A 16,322-nucleotide genomic window follows, 5' to 3' on the forward strand; every position below is an offset into this window, starting at 1 on the left:
AATAACCGTCTGTTCAACATTGAACAGAAAGTCAAAGTCTGTCTCACAGGTGCTCCTGGCTCACAGCCAACTACTAACAGATGTACAACAGCTTCCTTTTTCATCAGGAAATATTTGTCATGCGGAAAGTGTAGAGAATAATACAAACAGTCCCCATGGGCCACCACCTCCTTGGAAGACTTGGCTTCCAACCACAGGTCAGGATCTCCACACGACCTTTCCTCCATAGTAAGCACCGCCTTGAATTTGGTGTCTAGTATTTCTTGGCAGAATTTTTGCATGTTCCAAGTATGTTTATTCATAAATAATAGCTACAATGTGGCATTGTTTCTGAGGTTAGGTTTTTTTTTTCTTTTGGGTCACAGCCGGTGATGCACAGGAGTTAGTCCTGGCTCTGTGCTCAGGAATTACTCCTGTGGTGCTTGGAGGACTATATGGGATACTGGGAATTGAACCTGTGTTGGCCGCATGCAAGGCAAACACTCTACCCACTGTGCTATCACTCCAGCCCCTCTGAGGTATATTGTTTTCTGTGGTGGAAGCCACCCCTGGCAATACCAGGGCCCTATACTGCCCTCTCACGTGGACAGTAGTTACTCTGCTGCCTAAGCCACAGCCGTGACCCACAGGAATATTTTTCCTCTTATTTTTTCTCTTGTTTTTCTTTCAGATGTTACTCTCTCTGAATAAAGATGCTTTCATAACTGAGGGTATTTATACCAGCCGTCAGTCAGGAGACTCTTGCGCATAACTGTCACCACCTGCACATCCTCTAACACCAAAATTATCAGGAACAAACTTGCAGAAAATTGTGGCAATGGTAGTGACGGACTCATTTTATCTTCAGGAACTCAGTGGCTGTAAGGAGATAGCAGCAGAGGTAATGAATCAGTAGTGTTTAGGAAAGTTTCAGGGTAGGAATCTAACAGACATTAATTAGACCAAATTGCAATAAATAAACAAAATAGACAATCCCAGTGCCAATGAAGTTGAGTAACTTTATGAATCCTTCTCAAAGATATAGTATCATTAACCCCATTGCTGAATAGAGAATTTATTGTGTGGGAACCATACACACAGAGTGACTTTGAGTTTAGTTCTAAATGTGGGCAAATTTGAGAACCAACTAAACTGTTTTATTTTACTTATAGTTTTTCTCATTATTACTACACCACAGTAAAAATAGATATATTTTTTAAAATGTCAATAAAGTAAAAAGTATAATAAGTGTAAGAAATCACCTTGTAAGAGTTGAATTCTCATCTTTTTTGTCTTACTAATGCACAAAGACTCCATGCCAGGCTGTTTTCACTCGGGGCGCCCCAGAGAGGGGTGGGTGAGAACCCTCCTCGCCCCAAGGGACCCAGCCCCGGCAGCCGACATCTATTACCCAACTGCTTCCATGCTCCAGGCTGCTTTCTGGACCACGAAGCTGGGACACACACACTTTCTACCCATTTTCCATAATTACCACACCATATTTGATTGAGTTCCGACAGTAGGCAACATACATACCTCTCAGAGAGCCCGGCAGGTAACTGAGAGTATCCTGCCCACATGGGCAGAACCTGGCAAACTACCTGTGGCGTATTCAATATGCCAAAAACAGTAACAAGTCTCACAATGGAGACGTTACTGGTGCCCGCTCAAGCAAATCAGTGAGCAGCAGGATTACAGTGATACAGTGAATGCACAAAGTAATGGTGAATCTTACAAGTTCAAGTGTACATTGTTCAGTTGAATCTATATATCTGAAAACCAAGTTGTTCGTTCAATATTATGCATTGATCTTTTTCTATTTGACTTTTCTACCCATTTACTCATCTCAACACTTGTAAAATATTCTCTTATATAAATATAGCAAGTCTTTTGTAGCCCTTTTAGCATCTGGTACATTTTTGCCAACAGTATTTTCTTGATCACACAGAATATACATGTTGGACTTTACTAGACATTCCAAGATCTCTGAAGTTTTTCTGTACAATATATCCCCACTAGTAGTCATACAAGAGGTTCCAATGCAAGAATTTTTATGTAGATTTACAATCTACTCTTTATTTCATTTCTACTAATTCTCCCCTATATCACCCAAGTGAGCACTGATAATCAAAGTAAATAAAATCACAGTTCTGTTCAAAACCCTCTGTGGACTTCCATTCCTGACAAGGAACGAGGAGTCAGCTAGCTCTTACTTAGCCCCGAAGTCTCTTTTGTGAATCTGAGGCCATACCAGATCCACCCTCAACATTACAGTCCAGCAGCTTCACACTCCTGTTGGTTCTTACTATGGGCCAAGTTCCTCCTTCCAGTCTGTGCACATGTCACTTCCTCTCTCTGGAATATTCTTTCCATTAAAACTACCTGTGTCCATCCATGGCCAGGGAAAACAGGGATTAAGAGGACTGCTCAATGGTTGGAACTAACCACACGTGTGTGGGGGCTGAGGGTAGATAAGACAGAGAAGAGACCAGTGTGACAATAATAGCTGGGGACGATCACGCTGGACAAGATCTGAGGGTTAAAAGTAGGTAAGGGATATTCTGGATAACCTCTCAGTATCAATATTGCAAATCACAATGCCCAGAAGGAGAGAGAATGAGAGAGAGAGAGAGAAAGAGAGAGAGAGAGAAGAAAAGCAGAAAAGTGCCTGCCAAGGAGGCAGGCAAGGGGTGAGGGGTGTGAGGTGATGGGAGGGGACCTGGGGATGCTGGTCTGGTGCTGGGAAATGTACACTGATGGAGGGATGGTCTTGGAATTCTGTATGACTGAAATTCAATCATGAATGGCCCTGTAATGTTCTAAAAATTTTTTTAAAAAAACTACCTGTGCCCCTTCAACACCCAATTTTCCTAATTCTACTTATCCTCAAATCCAACCTAGTCATCTCTTTCTCTTTAGAGCCTTCTTTGAGCCCTACCTCTACCCAAGTTGTAAGAGCTATAGCATAGTTTATAGGTACTTTCCCAATCATAACATGCACGCAGAGTACTAAAATTACCCCTTTGCTGTTATGATCTCCCACGAGGCTTTATACTCCCCAAACTGGTAGTGGGGTTGGGGAGGATAGTATCTACCTTATACACTGCTATCTTTTCAGCTGATTGTTTATATGTTCACTAAAAATAGTGCTTGTTGAATGAACACGGGTGTGAATCAAGTAACACTTGAATCAATCCAATTGACTTCTAATTCCTTGGATTTTATTCTTTAAGTTTTTCCTGTGCTACCCCACAGAATTCTTTTTCCTAAGCCTAATGGAGGGTCATATAAGCTGCATTAGCCACCACAAAGGAGAAATGCCAGAAAAGAAATTTCAAATTTGGGTGTCAAATTATCGAAATCTCATAGGTTTGTTGTAACCTAAGCCTTCAAAAAATGTCAAAGTGGGGGGCTGGAGCAATAGCACAGCGGGTAGGGCGTTTGCCTTGCATGCGGCCGACCCGGGTTCTAATCCCAGCATCCCATATGGTCCCCTGAGCACCGCCAGGGGTAATTCCTGAGTCAAGAGCCAGGAGTAACCCCTGTGCATCACCGGGTGTGACCCAAAAACCAAAAAAAAAAATGTCAAAATGTTGTAGTTTCTAACATTTTGTGTCGGGTGGTCAGACTCACATAGAAGTATCTGTAAAAACTACATTATTCTCATCACAAAGTCTACTTTCCATTCATCACCATACAGTCAACATCACTTACTCAGTTTACCTTTATATAAATCTGAAAATCACTATTATGTTTCAGTAATCTAAGAATTTATCTTCATTGCATTGAATTTTCTGTGTTCATTTATTTTGTTTCTTTATCTTTGACATATGAGTAAAATCATGTTTTTCTTTTTACATTTGACTTATTTCACCAAGAAAAATACTCTCTAGATCCATCCATGTTGCTAGAAGTGGCAGGATTTCATCTTTTTTTCCTAAATAATTTAATAGTACCCCCCAAAAAAGAAAAAAATATAAAATAATATTCCATTGTGGGGCTGTATTGACATATGTTTGGGGGGTATGTGTGCAACATATCTACACATAATATAAAGACCATCATCAAATAAGTGGGTAAGGAAGATAAAGTGGAGAACCCGTCTATTTGTCAAGGTTCTTATGTTATTTCGACTCCGGGTATTGTTAGCATGGGTCTGGGCCCATGTGTTTATAGACAAATCTGTAGCACTTAACCAGTATGGAAGAGAGGAGTCAGCCAGGATAGTCCTGCTTACAGATACCTACAATGCATGGTGTGGGTAATGGAAGACACATCTAGAGGTATTTGAGAAGCAATTAGACACTCTATAAAAAGGATGGAAAATGTTAAAGTTAAGATTGCAAGATTAAAAATAGTCTGTCCAGGATTATTTGGAAAAATGTACTCTAGTTTTCAAAATATTTTTTAAAGTTGAAATACATTTACCAGACCCTAATAATTCTCTGACAACTTCCCAAAAAGCAATTTTCTCTTCACTTTTTCTTTTAAAACATATAATGAATGAATTTTTGGCAGAACTGTGAAATCCTGATTTTAGGAACACAACAATTTCTGAGTTCAACAGCATAGATTGATAGCTCCTAAAGCAGTAATGATTAAACTTGAGGAGCTGAGTAACCAGAAATGCAAACCATTCATTCCCACTCTCAGACTGTCTGCTTCAGTAGGTCTGAGTGAGGTGGGAATTTGTATTTCTAAGAAATTCCTAGAAGCATAGACACAAAAGATGTACTGGTCGATGCACCTTTAACAAATTGTGCTGCATGATTGAAATCAGAAACAGAGGATCACAGACTTGTCAGCACCTATTTATCTGCAAGGGACAGCACAGGCAAATCCATAGGCATAAAGCAAAGTCGTGGCTGCCAGGCAGTACAGGGAATAGAAGGGAGGAAGTGACCAGTTAGCAGGTACAGACTTGACTTAGGAATTATTAGACATTTTGGAATCAGAAGGCGATCATTGTACAACACTGACAAAGAATCTCATGCCTTAAAATGATCTGTTTTGTGCTGTGTGAATTTTACTTAATAATAAGTAATAATTATTCTATTATTATTATAACAAAAATTCTTTCCTAGGTGATGCTAATTTTGCTTGCTCAGGAACCAAGCTGTGGGAGTCATTCACCTATTTTCTGGCCTGTTATTGATGTTTCACCTGCCAGTCTCCCTTGCTCAGAAACCCAGCACTTGAGTTCACATTGTTCCCAGGGTCACTAGTGTGGAGTGGAGAGGAGAGGACCTGAAGCCTCAAGAAGGGAATCTACAGCTTTTCTCTACCCATGTTTGTCATCTGCACAAGTGCCCGGGAGACTCTGATAGATCAAAGTCTGCTAGGGGGCCCTGCCCAGCAGGGATGCTCATGTGCCCCCAGCCCCATGAGGCAGGCATCTAACTGCACCTGCCATCCACTGGTTCTGCACAGTGTGGGAAATGATCCCTGCCACTTTCCAGTCCACGCCGAGGAATCCACAGGATGGAGGAGACCAGGAACAGCCAACATTGACCAAAATGGAAGAAAGACATTCAAACGTCATTGGATTTAGTGACAATCAGCATTCTATCACCCAACCTCTGAGCTTCCCTCTAATCTAACCAAACCTGGCCCTGGGCATCTGACCAAGTGCTCACCTCTGCCCAGCCTTATCCCCAGCCCATTCTTGGGGGCACAGAGAAGACAGTGTTCAAGTCTGACTCTACCAGATGGATGTACATGTTGGGACTGACTACTTCACCTCCCTGTGCTTCATTTGTGGGAAGCAAGCATTCTCTGACCTTATTATACCTGTCAGCTGGTACCTGTCCTATAAACGGGCAGTGCTAGCCAAGGAGGTCAACCAGTGGATTTCAACCTTTCTAAAACTGCAAACTGATCCACAGATTGGTGCAGGAAAGATGCTAGTTCAAGATGGGAGACTAACACCCAAGGATACTAGAGATGAGTACCAGGAGGATTGCTCCATGGCTTGGAAGCTGGCCTCACATGCTGGGGGAAAAGGCAGCTCATATAGAGAAGGGAATACCAAGTAAAACGTGCTTGGAGGGCCCGCTCGGGATGGGAGATGCGTGCTGAAAGTAGACTATAGGCCAAATGATGGCCACTCGATACCTCTATTGCAAACCACAACACCCAAAAGGAGAGAGCGAGCGAGCAAAAGGGAATGCCCTCTCACAGAGGCAGGTGGGGTGAGGGGATGGGATGGAGGTGATGGGAGGTATCATTGGTGATAGAGAATGAGCACTGGTGGAGGGATGAGAACTCGAACATTGTATGACTGAAATATAAGCACGAAAGTTTGAAAATCTGTAATTGTACCTCACAGTGATTCATCTAAAAGTAAAAAAAAATAATAAAAATAAAAGATGCTGGTTCAAGGCATTGAAATAGCTCGCTTCTGCAAAGTGGGGCAAACTTCATTGCTCGTACCTGAGTGAACTGGAAAGCCTGGAAAGTTTCCACCCGCAGCTCAAAACAAAAATTCCCTTCCTCCTCTCCATGTAGACTCTAGCAGGGAAACCACCCTCGTGCTCTGAGTCCAGGAGTCTGCGCTGTCCAACTCACTCTTCTGAATCGAAGTACTAACATGCAGGGATCACCGGGGCTTGCCCTTGCCAGGAAAGAAAAACTCTTCAAAGAAAATGAGTGTCCAGCTGCCTTTACCTGCTCAGTTCCAGCTCCCCGGGCGCTGCTGCGCGAGCGAGCCCTGACTCTGCAAAAGAACAAATCGTGCCTGAGGGGTTGAAGCGAGAAAGTTTCCATCACCCCAAGCGCACATCCATCTGGAAGGCTTGTGTGGGCGAGGTGAAGAAAAGAAACAGGGGAGGGAGCCGGGGGAAGCTGCGGGCAGATGCGCGGAGAGCCGCAGTGTGCAGCTTTGGCTCTTCTTCCGTTTGGAAACGCTGAGCTCGTTGCTGGTCCCTTTGCTGGTGCCGGAAGGAAGCTAGGGAAACAACTCTCGGGTGCTGGAGGTAAGGGAGAGGATAAATTCCCTCCACTGGCTCTCTCTGAGCCTCCAAAGTTCTTCATTCACTGTGCAGAAGACTATGGTGCCTGTCACAGGTCCACAGGGCTCTTCAGTGGGGGCCTATTTGGACACTAAATTTTGCCTTAATAACCACTGACATTGCCCATGGAGCATGTGAGAACAAGCAAGTCCAGATTTCAACCCCCCCTTGCTGAAGTTCCAGGCTATTAAAAATATCTCATGGCTAAACATGACCAATATTTGTATAACCCCCCTCCCCCCCACACACACATATACACACATGTGTTTTAAAGTTAAAGTGCTTTGGTTAATTTTAGTACTGTATCTAAGAATGTGAACGTATTTGTGAAAATAAAGAGTATCCTTTGGGAAGGTATTTCATAAATTTGTATTTTGATAGTCGTGCATCTGAGTTTTCAGATACTATTGAGCTAGTGGGTTCAAACTTTTCATGTACTGGTGGAGAAATAGATTGAGAGAGATGGGCGAGTAGGGTTACAAAATTTGTGGGTTTTAACCCAGAACCCCAAACCAGGGGTTACTAGAGCTGTTGATAGATTTAGACATGCAATTTTAGTTTCAATATTGCAACTATTCCTTATTTCAGAATAGTATGTGTGCATATTTAAAAAAAATTTATTGAATCACCATGAGATACTTACAAGCTTTCATGTTGCATATTTTAAAGTCAAAGCTCACTATGAACTCTGCAATGCATTCAACCTATGATGTCTATTTTGTAGACTGGTTCACCCAGCAGTCATGGCCAAGGACACATATCTACAGTATGACAATAGCTGCTGGGGAGTCTTGCTGATGAGATGGTCTGGTTTCTAGAATATTCCTTTCTCCAATTCCTGGACCAGTCCATCTCAAGCCCTAATTCTACACATCAACATTTCATGGCCTTGTTGATGCTTTCAACTTAAAATGAGTGAGTCCTTTGAAGCAAGATATGTCTGTGTTAATTGTGATGGATTGTCTCAAAAAAAATCATCACCCTTTTTTCTGGCTTTTATATTCCCATTTTAGAGGAGCTTCCCATTGGCATTTAGAGGCTCCTGGGCTACTCCCAATGATGTTTGGCTTGGAAATTGTCAGCTGTGATTGTTAAGTACTTAGTAATGCTGTACTGCTTGGGCCCCGCAGTACTGGGCATCAACGAGGGTGCTTGTGGAGTTATCCAATGCCAGGTGAATCCACCTTTCTTGTTAGGAATATGATAACTATGGAGAACTAATAGGCACTTGAGTACAAACAGAGGTCCTGAAGGGATGAGACATGGACTAGAGCACATTTGATTGAAACAAAAGATTAACTGGAAAGCTTGGGACAGTTTGGACCTTGGGGCTCATAGGTGATTCTGCTGTTATCTGTAACACTCTGTTACAGATAAGTTAGAGCGCACAGGGAGTGGTAAGAGGGCAAAGGGGAAGTTCTGAGATGGAGATGAGGGGCTTCTTAGAGAAAGATTAGAGATGAGGTTGCCAAGTCACATGGCATACAACCTAGGAAACCGACCTTTGTCACCAAATCATTCTACACTCACATCCTACCCCTGTGACCTTAATCAAGTGGCTTAAGTGGGTTGCAGCTCAGTTTTCTCCTTGGCAATATGGCTTCAAAACTTATTTTGTGAAATAATTGAATTTATTTATTTAACAAGGGCCTCCCTGAGCAGTGCTGGGAGGGGGTACACTGTCCCAGCTACCTTTGGCTTAGTGGTGTGAGCATGAGTAAGGAGAGGCTGCTAAAATCTCAGGGCTGGAATGAATGGAGACATTAGTGGTGCCTGCTCAAGTAAATTGATGAGCAACGGGGTGACAGTGTACTGGAGGCCTCAGTCATAGCAGGTACTGGAGGCCTCCGGGGCTACACCTGCTGATGCTGGGGTAGGAGTTGGTCGTGTAATGCTGGGGTTGAACTCAGGGCCTTGCACAGGCTAGATATATGCTCAGTCACTTTGAGATTCTTTTTTTTTTTTTTTTTTTTTTTTTGCTTTTTGGGTCACACCCGGCGATGCACAGGGTTGCTCCTGGCTCTGCACTCAGGAATTATCCCTGGCGGTGCTCAGGGGACCATATGGGATGCTGGGAATCGAACCCGGGGGGTCGGCCGCGTGCAAGGCAAACGCCCTACCCGCTGTGCTATTGCTCCAGACCCACTTTGAGATTCTTGACATCTATTTTGACTCATCACATACAAGCCTTTGATATGCAGCCTTAGTATAGTATCAGGAACATAGTAAATGCTCAATAAAATCTAGCTAATAATTACAGTTTTATCATTATCCTTAGAAAATACCTTACATTTATAAGAATATCACCATATCACTGTCATCCCATTGCTCATCTATTTACTCGAGCAGGCACCAGTAACGTCTCCATTCGTCCTAGCCCTGAGATTTTAGCAGCCTCTTCTTACTCATTTTTCCCAACCATTGGAGGTTCTTTTCAGGGTCAGGGGAATGAGGCCTTTTATTGTTACTGTATTTGGCATATCGAATACACCACGGGGAGCTTGCCAGGCTCTTCCATGTGGGCAGGATACTCTCGGTATTTATAAGAATATACAACATATAATTTTAGGTATTTGTTATTTTGGGGGAAGGATCACACCCATCGAGTCTCAGGGCTTATTTCTGGCTCTCCCAAAGATCACTCTTGGCAGGACTAGTGGGAATCATATGTGGTGATGGGGATCAAATCTAAGTCAGCTGAGTGTTAAGAATGAGCCTTCTCTCACTATACTATCTTTCCGGCCCAGTTGTAGGTTTTTCTCCAGAAGATCAGGATTTTTAGGCTAAGGAGACTATTTCAAATATCGTCTGACCTCATGAGAGGGGAAAAAGAATGCCAGAGTTTTCATAGTTTCATCAGTGAAGGGAAGGATTTTCTTAGCATGTTTGATTTGAAACCCAGGAAACAGCATAAACACAGTGTAGTTTCCCAGTAATATTTTTTTCATGCATGTGGTACTCAGAAAGCATAAAAAACCATATCTACAACATTTCCAATCTTTTCTTTCAAAAAAAAAAAAGGAAAAAGAAAAAAACGTGGCCCCTATCCCTCCTCAAAGCCTGTTGTAGAGTCATGAGGCGCCCTCTGCTGACCAATAGTTTCAATGGCTTCAACCAACCTGATGGGCAAACTCTAAGGACCTGCATCCTGGGAAGCACTTTGCTCTGCAATTAAGCAGGAACCATAGTTTAGGGAGCAGCTCGGAAAGCCAGTGCCCTGCAAATTACCAATGTTGCTTCCTTATTTTCCTAAGTGAAGACTGCATTATGCATGCATGTGGAGGAGTAGCATGCGCTATCTTTCAAGAACACTTTCCTTCCGTTCACTTTATGCCAGAGTTGTATGGCCAGAAATGAGGCTAGTCAGTAAGTAAGAGAGTACCTGGTAAGGATCCCTGTTGAAATGGACCAGCTCCCAGCTCCAGACATTTAGGGATCCAAACATTGCGTGCAGCAATGAGGAGATACCCAAAGGAGCTGCCTCAATGGGAGATTTACCCAGCATAAAGGTCACTTTGTGTAAAGTGAAAATAGGTTGCAGTTCAGAAGACTGTGGAGACAAGAGTATATTCAGGAAGCCAGTTCAGAAGAATAGATGAGAAGCAGTGATTGCCTGGATCCCATGCCCCATGACTAGGTCAAAGAGGATGGAATCCTGGTGATGTTTGGAAGGCATCACCTGGGACGTGGATGATACTCAGATGTAGATAGCAAGAAAGAGTGAGGTATGAAGAAAGTTCACCAGTATTTTGGCTTGGACAACTGTGTAGATGGTGGGAACAGTCACTAAAATTGGAACCCCGAAGAAGGCACAGTTTTAACCATGTTCAAGTGTGAACCACCAATGGTATGCACCAATATTAACTTTTTAAGGGGGAGACCATGGTAAAGTATAAGTTTAGGATATGTTCACTTAGAGAAAACTGTGGAATCTCAAAGTGAAGAATCTCAATTCAAGTCTTTCTGCATTACTCTCCAGGATTAGTTCAGCTTTTGGTATGGTGGGAGGAAGGCATAATCAGAATCATCACTGTATCACTGTCATCCCGTTCATATATTTGCTTGAGGGGGCACCAGTGACACCTCCACTATGAGACTTGGCATATCGAATATGCCACAGGTAGCTTGCCAGGCTCTGCTGTGCGGGCAGGATACTCTTGGTAGTTTCTTGGGCTCTCTGAGAGGGACTGAGGAATTGAATCCAGGTCGGCCATGTGCAAGGCAAACGCCCTACCCACTGTGCTGTAACTCCAGCCCAGTCAGAACCATATTAGTTCAAATGGTCTGTCTGGCATTAGGGGAGGAGTGGAAAGAGAAGAACCACAATATTATTGTATTGGTCAAGGGGAGAACCACAATATTATTGTATTCTCTTTTCCCAAAAAGAAAATAATATTATAACTGACTCAGGCAAGGTCTTTGTTTACAATGGATGCTAAAACAGGTGTGTTTGTAAATAAGCTGTTTACCTGGTGTAAAAGTCAATCTCTATAGATTATTTGTGACATCACCAATGTCTCAGCATCATGTACTTATTAGTTAAAGAATACAGATTCCCCTAAAATAGAGAAATCACTTGGAACCACTTTAAGCACATGAACTGTTAATATCACTGATAATGAGACAAACTGGCAGATGCTTCCTAACATGATGTACCGAGATGGGCCCAAAAGATGAGTGTTTCATGGAGCTGGAGTGATAGTACAGCAGGTAGGGGGTAGGGCACTAGCTAACACGTGGCTCACCCAGGTTTGATCCCCAATACCGCAGATAGTCCACTGAGCCCTGCCAGGAGTGATCTTTGAGCACAGAGTCAGAAGTAAGTCCTGAGCACCATCGGGCCTCCCGAAATAGGTGTGTATTTCGAACATCACTGTATCACTGTGTCACTGTCATTTCATTGCTAATCGATTTGCTCGAGCGGGCACCAGTAACATCTCCATTGTGAGACTTGTTGTTACTGTTTTTGGCATATCAAATATGCCATAAGTAGCTTGCCAGGCTCTGCCATACAGGTGAGATACTCTCAGTAGCTTTCCGGGCTCTCCAAGAGGTATGAAGGAATCGAACCCGGGTCAGCTGCGTGCAAGGCAAACGCCCTACCTTCTGTGCTATCTCTCCAGCCTCATTGGAAGGAAAAACAGCTAACCCTAATTTAAGGACATGGCAGAAAAGACAATGGCTTATATTCTAAAAGAACTGTAATTATCAAGAGGGCGAGAAACTATCATAAAATTAAAGATAATTAGAACACATGGACCATTGAGTATAAATATGCAGTCCTGAATTGGAAGATAAACTCTAAATATGTTCTAAAAAACAATATTCGAACAATCTGTACAACGTATATAACTGGCAATAATAGTATTATATGAGTGCTAAGCATCCAACCTGGAGCATTATACTGTACCTGGTTCTTAAAAGACACCCAGATGGTTAGGTGTGAAGATTATGCTCTCTGCAACTTAGCTAAAATGTTTCTTAGTCTATGGGAGCTACTGTGACTCTGTCACAGATTAGATACCTCACTGTCACTGTCATCCTGTTGCTCATCGATTTGTTCGAGCGGGCACCAGTAACGTCTCTCATTGTGAGACTTAATGTTACTGTTTTTGGCATATCCAATACGCCACAGGTAGCTTGCCAGGCTCTGCCGTGCGGGCTCAATACTCTTGGTAGCTTGCTGGGCTCTTCGGGAGGGGCGGAGGAATCGAATATGGGTGGGCCACGTGAAAGGCAAACACCCTACCGCTATTCTATCGCTCCAGCCCAAGATACCTTAGACAACAGAAATTCAATTCTAACAATTCTGGCTTCTGAGTGTCAGGTGAGGCCACTATGAATCACAGACACTCCTATGCCTTTACCAGCCAAGAGACTCAGGGAAGCCTGATGGCCTCTTCCATTTTTTAACATCTAGCTTACTCATTAATGATAATTATGATGAAAATTATTATTTTTGAAGAAGTAAATGTATGGGGTTTCTTTTTGTTTGTTTTTCCCCTTTTGTTTTTTTTTAATCTATATTGTTTCCTTTCTACTTCTTATTCTCCAATGTGTTCTGTTTATTTATTTTATAGCTTTTGGGACACATCTGGCTATGCTCAGGGCTTATTCCCGACTCTGTGCTCAGGGGACCATATGTGATATGGGAATTAAACCTGGCTGGCTTTGTGCAAGGCAAGTGCCTACCTGCTGTACTATTTCTTGGCCTTCTTCCAAATGAACATTTTTAAAGTTTAGTATGGGCCAGAGAGATATACAGAGACTAGGGCACTTCCTTTGCACATGGCCAACCCAAGTTTGATGCTTTGCATTCTAAATGGTCCCCTAAGCACTGCCAAGAGTAATTCATTAGTGTAGAGCCAGGAGTAAGCTCTGAGCATCACTAGGTATGGCCAAAAAAGAAACAAAACAAAAATTATTATTACAGTCTAAGTAATATGCTTACAATATTATTTTTATTTATTTGTTTGTTTATTTTTATGAATCATGGTGAGATGCAGTTTTAGACTTACAAGTTTTCATGATTGCATTTTGCTTATGATATTGCTCACATGCATGGCTTTGATCTACTCAGTTATTGCACCTCACCACCAATGTCCAAGAGCCTTCACCACTGTTCCGATGTCACCTCTCTTTGCCTCTTCATCCTCCTTCTCTTCTCATTGTTTAGTAATCTGAGTTTTGCAACCCCAAAGGGAGAGTTTGTTGCCATTTGAAACTGTGTATCTCCTTGATGTGTATCTCCACATACACAGATGAGTGAGGTCATCCCTGTTTGTCTTTCTCTATGCGTCTCTTTTATAAGGACCCAATTGTACTCCTGCAGAACCTTCAGGAGCTAATCATGTCCCCAAAACCCCTCTCCTCAAATTCTGGGGGTTAGAATCTCAGGGAGCTGCTCAAACATTAGAAATACAAGCATTCGCCCTATCGTAGTTCCTGACAGAGTATTATTACTTATGTATGTGCATACAAAAAGTAAGCAAACCGGCTACAAGGTTAATTACTGATCAATGTGGGGAAGAGTATAGAGTAGTTTGATGCATTCTTTTTGCTATATTTCTCGGCTTTTTTTTGCAAGATTATAAAAACAAACCCAGTAGAGAGAATTCTGAACACTGGAGAAATCTAGCCAGCGTCTCTTTTAAGGTCAAGTATAATAATGTATCTGTCATAGTCACTAGGTTCCTTCTTGATGAAATGTCAGACTAGGAAAAAGGTGAACGAGTAATTTCTTGCCCTGCTAGTCTATTAAAAATGTACAGCATTTGCTGTCAACATCCAACAAGCAGTGTTTAAAAAGAAATTTGTTTCCTTTTAAATTGAGGCACCTAAATTAAAAGCTCTGAAGGTCCAAAGAGCCGCTGGAACAAGCGTTGCTGCCTGCGTGTTCCCTGGGTGTGGCCAGATGTCAGAGGGAGGCGGCGGGAACCCTGCAGGGGTGGCAGCGGGGGCTGGGGGCCATGTGGAGGTGCCTTTTCACCGATGCTGGCCAGATCCTTCCCCTGGCCAGGTGAGTACACAGCAAGGCAAGTAAGCAGTGTGCTCTGAGAGACGTTGTAAAGCCCAGAGGCCAGCTCACCCTGCCCTCCCACTCTGGCTTTGCTCTCCTCGTCAGCATCAGCCCAGTGTCAGACAGTGCCCCTAGTTAGTGGCTCAGGGTCCTAGGCAGGCCCTCTGTTTGTGAACAGCTAAGATCATTAGAATACTCTTTCTCTGAAGAACAGGCTTCAGAACTGGGTGTTTAATGTACCCAATCGAAAAGATTTATGAGAAATGGGTCTGAAGGAAATTGGTAACAAATCTGTGGAACAATTTCAATAATTACTCAGTAATTAGAGTCATAAATGTCTATTTCAGACCCATTCAGGGGCTGGAGCCATAGCACAGCGGGTAGGGCGTTTGCCTTGCAGGTGATCAACCCAGGTTCGATTCTCAGCTTCCCATATGGTCCCCTGAGCACCGCCAGGAGTAATTCCTGAGTACATGAACCAGGAGTAACCCCTGTGCATCGCCGGCTGTGACCCAAAAAGAAAAAAAAAGAATAACTGTCAGACCCATTCAGCAGAGCATCTGCATAACATTGGTCAGACCCCACAACTTTGGGGGGTCTTTCTTCATCACCTCCCATTTCATGGCTGTATTATTTTTTTTGCTTTTTGGGTTACACCCAGCGATGTTCAGAGGTTACTCCTGACTATGCACTCAGGAGTGTCTCCTGGAAGTGTTCAGGGAAACATACTGGGTGCTGGGGATCAAACCCAGATTGACCAAATACAAAGAAAATGCCCTACTGCTCAGTACTATCACTCTGGCCCAATGGCTGTATTGTTTTATATGAAACAAAAAAAAATTTTTTTTGAATCGGATCACTGTGAGATAGAACCTTACAAAGCTGTTCATGATTAGGTTTCAGTCATACAATTATATTCCAACACCCATCCCTCCACCAGTTTACAATTCCCAGCACCAGTGTCCCCAGGTTCCCTCCCATCACCCTCCCCAACCCCAGCCTGCCTCTATGTCTCTCTGTGTCTCTGTCTCTCTCTGTCTCTCTGTCTCTTGCTATCCTTATGTCTATGTCTGTGTCTCTCTCTCTGGACATTGTGGTTTGCAATATTGATACTGAAAGGTTATCAAGAATATCTCTTGACACTGGTCAGGGATATTGCCCCACAGTTGGAAGCCTGTCTCATGAGTTGTGGGGGGAAGGCAGCTGGAACAGACAGGGGATCACTAAGTCATTGATGTTTGGAGGAACAGTTCAGGATGGGAGATGTGTGCTGAAAGTAGATAAAGGACCAAACGTGATAGACTCTCAATATCTATATTGCAAACCATAAGGCCCCAAAGTAGAGAGAGAATATGGGGGAAATTATCTGTCATAGAAGTGGGGGAGAGTTAGAAAGGGGGGATATACTAGGGACATTGGTGGTGGAGAATGTGCACTGGTGGAGGATTGGGTGTTTGATCATTGTATGATTGAAACTCAAACATGAAAGTTTTGTAACTGTATCTCATGGTGATTCAATAATAAATAAATGAATAAATAAATAAATAAAATTTTAAAAAAGAGTATCCCTTGATACAGTGGACATGCTGAACAAGAACTGAGAGTTAAAAGTAGGTAAAATAATATTCAATAACTGTGGTTTTTTTACAATGAAACAAATAGAGCATGATTTTATGTACCCATAGTCTCTGCACGTGCACCACATATGTGCAGGGACTGTGCTTGCATGTACATAGATAGGGATTCTACTGGATAGGGGGACATGAGGACAGAACAAAATAGGAAAGATTACTTTGTCACCTTGTACACTGTGT

The 16,322-nt window shown here is 42.8% G+C and overlaps 1 pseudogene; it reads left to right on the top strand.

Moving 5' to 3' along the window:
• Positions 1 to 817: 817 nt before the first annotated feature.
• Positions 818 to 16,322, top strand: part of LOC101558729 (dynein light chain 1, cytoplasmic-like) — a 29,165-nt pseudogene continuing 13,660 nt past the window's right edge.

This window comes from Sorex araneus, chromosome 1, assembly GCF_027595985.1.
Source record: "Sorex araneus isolate mSorAra2 chromosome 1, mSorAra2.pri, whole genome shotgun sequence".
NCBI classification, from domain to species: Eukaryota; Metazoa; Chordata; class Mammalia; order Eulipotyphla; family Soricidae; genus Sorex; species Sorex araneus.